Source organism: Saccopteryx bilineata, chromosome 5 (genome assembly GCF_036850765.1).
Source record: "Saccopteryx bilineata isolate mSacBil1 chromosome 5, mSacBil1_pri_phased_curated, whole genome shotgun sequence".
Taxonomy (NCBI): Eukaryota; Metazoa; Chordata; class Mammalia; order Chiroptera; family Emballonuridae; genus Saccopteryx; species Saccopteryx bilineata.
In genome coordinates this window covers 178,470,015-178,480,616 of record NC_089494.1, presented here as the reverse complement: position 1 = coordinate 178,480,616, position 10,602 = coordinate 178,470,015, and the positions used below count along the sequence as shown (strand labels likewise).

The window sequence follows — 10,602 nt, the reverse complement described above, 5'->3', positions numbered from 1 at the left end:
TTGATTGCCTTCTCATACGTGTCTTGATTGGGGGCGACAGCAGAGCGAGTGACCCCTTGCTCAAGCCAGCAACCTTGGGTTCAAGCCAGCGACCTTGGACTTCAAGCCAGTGACTTCTGGGCTCAAGCCAGCAACCATGGGTCACGTCTATGATCCCACGCTCAGCCAGCGACTCTGCACTCAAGCCAAGTGAGCCCGTGCTCAAGCCAGCAATCTCGGGGTTTCAAACCTGGATCCTCCACATCCCAGTCTGATACTTTATCCACTGCCTGGTCAGGCTAATTAACACTCTTTAATTGTTGTTCCCAAAATATGTCACCCTGGCTCTACTCTTCTGACAATCCAATCCTGCCCACCCAATCGTTGGGCAAAGAAGTACTCACTCCCCCAACCCTGAATGAAGAGTGGGAATGTTCATACCTACCCCATAAAGAAATAAAACCAGTCCCCTAAGATTTTGTTGTTTCATGGAAGTTTGCACTGTCTACACTCACATACTTGGCAAAAATCACTTTATATAAACTACATAATAATCTACTTATGTATTAGCACATTTCCTAATAACATCTCATATATAATACAGGACTTCTAAATATCGTTGTCTTCAGTCTACAAATCCTCTGAATTCCAAGTGTTCAAACAGCCTCTGGAAGCTAAATCACAACCCTTGAAGGTATATTGTTGGTCCCAAGATCATTGCAGAGAATCACCCCAGACCCAATAAAATAGATCTCTACTCCTCTGCTGAATATTCCACCAAGAAGATTCTTGAAACCTTGGGGAATGAGGGGGCAGCAAGGGAAAGAGTATAGAAGGAATATGGTCAACTAGCCAGGGACAATCCAATGCCCAGCAAAATTGCCTGGTGATCATCTGATTACTGATGTTTTAAAGTAGTGCTTGTCACTGAACTCAGTGGTGAGATAAATGAGCTCTAAAATATTAGCTCAAGGTTCCTCATTTCAGAGCTAATCTATCTTCAAGGTTTCCACAGCCAGAATCTAGTACAGTGCCTGGCACCTAAAGAAGCACAAATCTAGTGAATTATGGCCACTGGGAGGCCTGTCTGCAGGTTCCAGTAGTGCTTTCTCTGTTAAAAAGAGAAAAACTCTCTTCTGCGGAATCAATATTTCTTTATGAGCTGTGGAGCAAAACCACTGCAACCACCATCATTATAATTCTCGGCGCTTCTGGATGATGCTCTAACCAACCGAGCTATATGAACTATAACAGCCGGGGCATCGTCACTGTAATTCTATCCACAGCAATTATCATAAAGGCCTGACAATGCCCTATAGATAAAAGTTCAAAATAAGTCATAACCAGATTTAAGACCTCACCAAAACCCAGCAGATGTTCAGACTTCACTTAAGTCAGTTATTATATAGAAATTCTAGTTTAATTAAGAAGAGATTCGGAATTAACTGAGACAATATAAAGGGAATATACAAATAAAATTTACTTTTATACACGGCATGCTTGGCGCAACGCCGATTCCACAAACCCTGCAGGAGCTTGGGCCTGTCCAAAGCGGCTCTGGACAGCCGGACTGTACACCGCGCGCCGCAGCCTCCGCGCCGCAGGCTTCCAGGGACAATCTGACCCCGCAGGCGCTTCAGGGGCGTCCCCGTCGCTGCGGCCCTCGGGGCTTGGGCAGCGCCGCCCGGGAGAGGGAGCTCCGCAGGGGACCTTGACGTCCGGGCCGCCGAGCGCGCGCTGCCCAGAGGCGGGAGCCCAGCTGGGCGGCGGGGCTGGGGCGCAGGGCGCCCCCAGAAGTGCGGGCTTCCCCCACCCACGGCGGCGACCCCACCTCCCGCCCCCGCGGCGTGCACGCGTGTGTCCGTCTGTCTGTCTTTTCTCTCGACGTCAGTGGGAATTTCCAGCCAGGAAGTGAGAGAGTGAGCAAGAGAGAAAGACAGAGAAGTGCACCAGCGAGCCGGGGCAGGAAGAGGAGGTTTCGCCACCGGAGCGCCCGGCGACGCGCTGACAGCTTCCCCTGCCCTCCCCGTCCGTCGGGCCTCTCGCCGCCGCCGCCGCCGCCCTCGGCCTGCGCCCCGCCGCCGGCCCCGCTCCGAGGGCCCCGCGCAGCCCAGGCCCGAGCCGCCGCGGCCGGGAAGGCGGTGCCCCGCGCTTCCCTCCGCCCGCGCTGCGACATGGCGCGGCGCTGAGCGGCCCGGCCCGGCGCTCGCTCGGATCCAACCCGACCCGACCCGCACCCGGAGCGGCTCCGCTCCCGCCGCCGCCTCCTGCTTCCCCGGCCCCCAGGCCCGCGTCGCCCCGGAGGGGTCCCCGCAGGCGCGGGGAGGCCGACTGCCGACTCGCCCCAGGGTAAGCCACACTCGGGCGAGAGGGGGCCACGCCGGGGACCCGCGGCCGAGTCCCGCCGCCTCCCCGCCCCACGCCCCGCACCCCGCTCCCCGCTCCGACTTCCTCCTTCCCGCGCTAACTGCTGGGCCACACCGTGGCAAGAGGTTGACAGGAGTTGAGAGGCACTTAGATTGGCGACGGGGGGAAAAGGCACATCCGGACTTGGCGCGGGCGGTCGACCCGAGGGCCGCAGCTGGCAGCTGCCCGGGCCGTCGTTTCCCTTCAAATCCCTCGGGAGGCCGGGCGGGATAGAGACCCCGGGAACTTGCGCAATGTTTTGTTTTTTTAACCCCACCCTCAGCCTCTGCTGGGGGATGCCTTGAGGGCTGAGGCGCGCGTGGGCTCGAAGAAGAAGGGGAAGGTGGTTGGTGCAGTGCTGAACCAGATTTCACCTAAGGGCGTCCCATGAAATGAAAGCAGAAGTGCTGGCAGTCCTCCCAGCTCCCCCGAATTAAATAGGATAGCCTCATTCCTTGTCTCCTGCCTCGGGAGGAAGCCCCAGCCTCACACCTTCACTTACTCTCACACACACACCCTGCTATAGGTCCTGTACATGAGTTTTTCAGAATGAGGAGGTCTTGATACTGATCCTGCAGGGCCTGGCATTTAAGAGGGAAAAGAAATTACATACATAGAGGACTTTTTAAACACTCTGATTATGTAAAACACTTGAGCAACGGTACCATGTTAATTGTGCATGACCGCTGAAACAAAAATAATGATTAAAACAAAGCCTAGCCTAAATGCAAGTTTTCTTATGGTCTTTAAAAATACATACCGGTGGACATATTAGCCCTGATTTATTGGTTTATCCTGAAACTTAAATGGGACTTAATGATACAGTATCTGATCATCAAGATTTAAGATGTTTTCATGGACTTGTTAAGTGGGGTTTTTCAGCATTGCAGCTTATTAAATAACTATATTTAACTTAAAGATTTTGTCATAAAGCCCATAATCTGAGAAAATGACTGGTATTACTAAACACTTAATAGTTCTGGCATAGAAATGTTCTACAAACGGGGGATCCTTGGTAAACACTAAAACTTGGAATCGAGATGAACAGTGCTTATTTTTCTAGCAGAACACCTCAGTTGAATATTCTTGAGTACTTTAAATTAACTTAATGTTTGTGAAAATGTTAAAAGGGATACTTGATTAACATAAAGCCCTTAGCTGATACAGGTTGTTTTCCTGATTTTAATATTGTGCTTTCTAGAGATGAATTCTTTTACTGTTTGATGCACTGAAGAAATGATGTGATTTAAAGCAAAATATTTTCTTGAGCTTATGAACTTGGGAAGCCAGGAAATAAAGTATATATTGCTTGTAGCCTTTTGCAAATTAAATTTGTAATGTAATTAAATTGCTGAGGTGAGAAAAACATATATGATAACTGAAAACATGAAATGTCTTGGAATTATTCATCCATATTGATATACCTGCAACTCCTCAACTTCCTCTGGAGCTTGCTTAGATAAAATGTCTTCCTGGGCCACAGCCTACTGGACAAATGTTAGCACAAAGGAAGACTCATTTTTGTGTTGATTTAAAGCTAGCACTGAAATACTGCTTACTGTGAAGAGTAAACCACTTCTAACCTGTTTGAAAGACTTTTTAAAGAAAAATATAATCTAATTAGGTGTTGGTGGAGATCTGAAAGTTCATATTTTTATTTTGAAATTTTGGCTTTATCTTAAATTCTGCAGTTGGCATTCAGACAGTCTGAATAAATGCCCCTATTTTTCAAACCTAGTTAGTAAATACTGGAGTATCTATACAAAAATAGTTGTTCCCCTTTGTAAGCATGCTTTGATCTTTGTACTTCCTTCTTCTACCTCTTAAACGAGATCATCTGTGTTGACTGAGTTGCAGTTGGTAAAAGCTCAGTGAAGTCTGGAATAGGCAGAACTTCAGATTTAGTGATTATGTCCCTCATATTTCTCATGTCATGTTCCTTGGAACAAATTGAAGCTAGTTTGAGAAACTAGTATTTACTCAGGTTGTTTTGACTTCTGCTTTTAGATTTCCAGATAATGGACGAAGTAAGTTACAGTACTACCTTGACATTCAGGAACTATTCATTATGGTAGATAAGATGTTTAAATAATGAATTGGAGGCTATAGGAATCTGGAGCTGTCATTCAATCAGCAAGACCTTATTTTTTGCCTAATGAATGAGAGGTATTCCCCTGTTTAGAAAAGGTGAAAGTTCTGACTTGGAGGGGAAGTGGTTACTTCATAACCTTCAATTAGTTTGAACTTGGGAGATGAAATACCAGTAGTTGACATTTTAAAACAATACATTAAAAAATAATATCTGAGTTTCCATGTGGATTTTTAATAGTCAAAGTATTATCTTTTTCTTCTTCAGAACTTAGCAGTAGATACCCTGTTCTGAGCAGGGAGATGATTGTAGTAGAAAGTGTTTCTGGAAATGCAGAGTAGTTAAACCAATAGATTAAATTTTAAGATCATGCCCTTCTATTCTACAGATTGAACATGAGTCACATTAGCAGGGATGAATACATAAGAATCAATGAATACACAAAATTCCTCATTAATTTATCTTAGTAGGAAAGGTGTTTTGTTTTGTTGTTTTGCTTGATTGGTTTTCTGTTTATAATATGAATCATATAAGGTGATGTGACTGTTATATGTTAAAAGAAGAGAAGGAGGAGAAGGAAGGATAGAATTTTAATGCTGAAGGACACTTAAATCTTCTATTTCTACAGGTATGATGAGAGTTCATTGAAAACTGCTTTCTTGGTGACCAGTAAACCACATTGAGTTTACTCTGCTTTCTGGGAATTGATTCTCATTTGCACTCTTGCACTATAAGTACTGAACTCACTATAGTGTTCTTAGAGGTGGACGGATAAATTAGAAGCATATATACCCTTTTGAGTTGAACCTGTCACTCCTTAGGAGACCTTGAGGGTTTCAAGAACTGGAGTCATTGAGCCTCAGAGAAGAGTGTTTGGGTTTGTAGCATAGTCCTGCAAGTTAGTTTGGTCCCTTGACTGTGTGTGTGTGTGTGTGTGTGTGTGTGTGTGTGTGTGTGTGTTTAATCAAAAAAAGATTAATAATCAAATCCAGGTAACCAAATCCAGGTAACCAGGTAACTTGGTAGAGTTAATAGTTGGAGTGTATAACCAAGATGTTTATCTTGGTGATAGTTCATTAATGAGTATCCAGTGCCTTTTGTTAGATTTTTTTTAAAGTGGTAGTATTTTTTCACGATGATCAAATTGCTTCATAACTTTGGTTTCTGCTGTATTAAGTAAAAAAGGTGCTTCTGAGTGCCAATTAATAAGCTTTCTTATTTTCAGATAAAGTGGTAGACCTATCCTTAAAGATCAGATAATCATTTAGAAAAGAAATTATGAAATAAAATCTTATTGTTTCACTATAAATAATTTAAATTATTTTTATTTATTCATTTTAGAGAAGAGAGACAGAGAGAGAGAGATAGAGAGAGAGAAGGGGGTAGGAGCAGGAAGCATCAACTCCCATATGTGCCTTGACTGGGCAAACCCAGGGTTTTGAACCAGCAACCTCAGCATTCCAGGTCGACGCTTGATCCACTGCACCACCACAGGTCAGGCACTATGAATAATTTAAAGCCAACAGTTTTACACAATGTAATATAAAGTGTGATTTCTTAAAGATTATAGACTCCTCAAGAGTATAGATTATGGATGAAAATATTTGCTTAATTTAGAGTATTAATCATAAAAATATCATTGTTTTGAATTTTAAAAAGAAATCAATTATTCTTTTCTCATATTTTTATAATTAATAGATTTAATTATCAGTAATACAAGTTTTATCTGCTTTAATTGGTTGCTTATTTTGAAATTAGAATAATGAAATGGATAGTTTAAATCCCCATTACAAATTGGCTTATTATTTTTCACTTACATTTATTCACCATGAGGCCAAAAATCTTATAACCAACTTTATTGTGATTCCTACATAATTTCAACAGATTTTAATAAATTCGAACTGCCTATAGATTCAGTTTCTTTAAACTGTGAGAAAAATTCTGATTGATGGAGCTTTTAAAGAAGACTGTGAAGATTCTATATGGATTATTCTTTAAGAGCCTAAGTATGAAAAAATAATTAAAAAGGAGAGAAAAAGGAACTACCTGAGAGAATCAAAATCCTGTCATTTCAGTTTTAAAAATATCATATCTAATCTACACTGTCAAATATCCGACACTTAACATTGTGCTTGTTGGTACATACTGAGCAATCAGTAACTATTTGTTGAATGAAGAAATGACATGTTTTGCTTGTTTAAAAAAGGGCAACTGTTTTCTTCAAGGAACAAGAATTAGACCATTTTGCCTTGCTTTCTGGGAAGAGAGAAGCCAAAAACTAGTTCTTCCTAGATATTATATTCTTATCTAAAGAACACTTGAAGCTTAATAGACCAAGTAATTTATTTAAAAGTGCCCAGTGAGTGCCTTCCACAAAGGAAGCATTTCATTCTGAAAGAGGAGTTTAAGAACCGGAAAAAAAAAAGGCTTTTAGTTCTAGAGTTTTAAAAGCATTCATCAAACAAGGTAATAAAGTAATTGAAATGATAAAAGGTGCTTGTACGAATAAAATTTAACTTTTTGGCTGTGCTAAAATTTCTCTGAGCTTCCTTGAAGCTGTAATTTCAATACTAGTATCTTCAAAGAAAGAAACAATGTTACAAGCACTGCTCTATAATCTAAAGATTGTTAAAGCCCATCTAAATCCATCAAAAAGTAAAAACAAATATGTTATGACATCCAGAATTAAATACTTACCACCTATACAAAATTGGGGGTGGGGGGAGATTTACTAGCTATAAAATTCTGGAACAAGTAGGCAGTCAGCAAGATTTACTACTTCCCACTTGTATACTTTAATGATTTTGTGACACTCTAAAACCTGGGCCTCATCCTGGTAGGGTTTTGTTGGTTATTTCTCAGTTGTAGCATTTACAGAAAGTTGTCCTGGAAACTTGGAGCATAATAATTTATTCTCTGTGGACACAGTGTGTGAAATGACATATACCATCCAGACTAGAAAAGAGCACAGTGCCAACACTCTCAGTCTTGTCACTGTGCTCCCAGAGAGTCAGAATCATTTTATTGAAAACTGCTGACTTCGGTCCACTCTGCTTTGCTGCCCACCTAATTCTTGTTCTGACCCTGTCCTCTCTTTGAATCACAAATATACATTCAAGTTTTAAAAGTTAATTTTTAAAATTGTTTACAAATACATAAATGTATAATCACTTTTGCTGTTGCCAACAAACTGAGGAAGAAACGACATATTTACTTGTTGAACAACTGTACTGTAAAGGTGGCATTGTTGAAAAGTACTCTGAAAGTGAACAGCAGCAGTGTTGTTAGTTAAAATAATAAAATAATCCAAAATGCTCTGAGTGCAGCTTCCCTGTGAGAAGAGCCAGGGGAGGATAAATTTTGCTGTGCTCCATGCCACAATCAGCTCAGCCTACACCTTCTGGGCATGAAGAGAAGTATAGGCAAGAACACCAAGTTATAACATTGTCCTCATCTTTGCCATATTGGTCAGAAATGTCTGGACAATTCATATATCTTATAGTGGAAAATAAAGCTATTGTGTTTTTCTTAGATTTTAGCCTTTTGATATATGAGGCTCTCTAGCATTTGTGGATGAGATGTATTTTTTGCTAAGTTGAATTAAAAAAATATACTAAACCCGCATAAAGTTAAGCATACCTTTTAATTAACATTTAAGATAGTTTGATTGCTATAATCAGTTTTGTCAAAATAGAAGTTATTTTAAAAGTTACTTTTATTATTTATCATGTCGTTTGGACGAAACATATTATATTTCAGTGTCAGAGCATGTCTATCTTTATTACCTCCAAAAATCAATTCTAACATATATCAAGCATGAAAGTAAAAAATTAAAAGTGATGACAAACTCACAAATCAACCTACTTATTTGTTGGTTGGTTCTGTGACCAAGCCTGCAATTCTTTGAAAATAAATTACTTGTCTTAGAAAATATGCCTTCCAACTCAAAAAAATTTAGGAAAGGAGGGAATGAACATTTTTTAATGTTTTAACATGAAATTCTGACTCATGTTATATTGATATTGAAGAAATTCTTTTTCAGCCAGTTCTTAATTATAGGTTTATTTTCTAGGATTTAACCAATTATCAGTGTTTGATCGTTAAGACTTGATATATAAACCAGTGTTTTTTCCTTTTAAATGGGGGAAAGTGTGGTGGGGGGGTCAAAATAAAAAGAGTTCCTTACAATTTACAGCGTCTAGTATAAAAATACAAACACCTTTATCATTTATGTATTTAGAATACAGATGTGAAAGTGTGATTGGCTGTTTATATAGAGTAAATTTAAAGTATAAAAGAATAAAAATGAAAGTAAAGAATATGAATTAAACTTAATGTATTATAGTTCTATTGATTTCAAGGAAGTTCTTAAAGGAATATACAAAACCATTGATTTATGTAAAATTACAACTGAATATAAAATACCAGGGAAGTAGAAAAGATTACTTTTTAAATGTTACTCACATTGCTAATTTAAGCCAACCAAGAAGTGTGGGAAAATACTTTTTGTATTAAATGGGAAGATGTATTAAAATGTGTCAAAAATATAGCCAGTCTTATACCATATTCATTTAATTCCCTTATTTATTATTTTAATATATAGTAAGGTATATATAAGTTGTGTTATGTGTTTGTGTTTCAAACCTATGAATCTTGAAAAATTTGGTCAAAACAAAGGCTAATGAAGCATAGACAAAAGTTTAAGTGAAAAGTCCTCTATGAAATTAGATCTTAATAGACCCTGGCAAGTTGGCTCAGTGGTAGAGCGTCGGCCGAGCATGTGGATGTACAGTGTTCGATTCTGGGTCAGGGCACACAGGAGAAGTGACCATCTGCTTCTCCACCCTTCCCCTTCTCCTTTCTCTCTATCTCTTTTCCTCTCCCACAGCCAAGACTCCATTGGAGCAAGTTGGCCCAAGCACTGAGAATGGCTCCATGGCCTCACCTCAGGTGCTAGAATGGCCGTGGTCGCAACGGAGCAACAGCCCTGGATGGGTGGAGCATCACCCCCTAGTGGGCTTGCCAGGTGAATCCTGGTCCAGTGCATGCAGGAATCTTTCTCTCTGCCTCCCTGCTTCTCACTGAACAAAAAAAAAATTAGACCTTGAGTTTTATTATTGACCTGAATGTGAAAAAGGAAAATAGACAGTGAGTCAGAATTCCACAGAATAGGGTAAATTCTGTATATCGTGGATGAGAAGATGAGGATCATAATGAAAGAAGTAGAGAGAGACTGCCTTTGAATAGAACTTTTTACAGGCATTTCATTGTGAATTATCCTGTTTTTAGTTAATTGAAAACAATGGTCATTTCCCCCACATTCTGAAAACTTTTAGAAGTCAGTTGTGATTAAGCAAACCTCATATACCTGGGAAATTAAAATCAGAATCAGGGTATGTGACACAATTAAGTGTACTTCCTGGCTTTCATGCCATATCATAGTGTTCATTTGAAATAAATTCTTTATGGTTTCTTTCCATATGTTTACCTAATTTCCTGTTTTATACATTTAACTGAACTTAAGCATACCTGAGAGCATTTTAAAATTTCCTATTTTAAAGCATTACCTTTTGAGTCATTTACCCTGAAGTTCTTTGTCATGATGAGCCAGGAAAGTATCCTATTTCTCTTAGAAAGCCATTAGAATAGCCAAATAGGAATTAGTCCACATTGTCTGAAGAGGTAGTTTAATCTTATGTTGAAATAAATGGATGATTTGTGGGACAGTTGTGCTATTTTTACTCTATCTGTTGAACTAAAGGAGTCCAGTCATTCAAGGCAGGCCACAAAAAAAAATTTTATTTCTGAGACACAAGTATATCTTCAGATAGATGTGTCCATCAGTATGCCAGTATACAATTTATCATCATCCTTGCATACCGTATTGCTTCCCCAGCACACCAGGGATTGCATTCATCAGCCCACTATGGTCCATTCAGTATTTCCCACACCAGAAATATAGGAACCTATTCTCATGCATACTTGTCTCCTCCATTCAGTCCCCAAGTTCTGTCGACTCACCCACCTCCTCATCATCTCCAGAATCCATTTCTTCCTCATTGAATTTCTAGTTTCACTTTTGCACTGTCTCCTGATACATTATGTCCTGCTTCTCTTCCATCCTTCAT

General features: G+C 40.1%; 1 protein-coding gene across 3 annotated transcripts in view; it reads left to right on the top strand.

The window, feature by feature from the left end:
- Positions 1-1,724: 1,724 nt before the first annotated feature.
- The window catches only part of NFKB1 (nuclear factor kappa B subunit 1), a 130,864-nt gene continuing 121,986 nt past the window's right edge, over positions 1,725-10,602 (top strand). For 2 of the 3 annotated variants that reach the window (XM_066233473.1, XM_066233471.1), the window contains exon 1: positions 1,726-2,328. The gene's annotated coding sequence lies outside the window, so the exon portion shown is untranslated. Of the gene's footprint in view, positions 2,329-10,602 lie in introns of all 3 variants that reach the window. The other variant, XM_066233472.1, reaches the window with a different exon arrangement.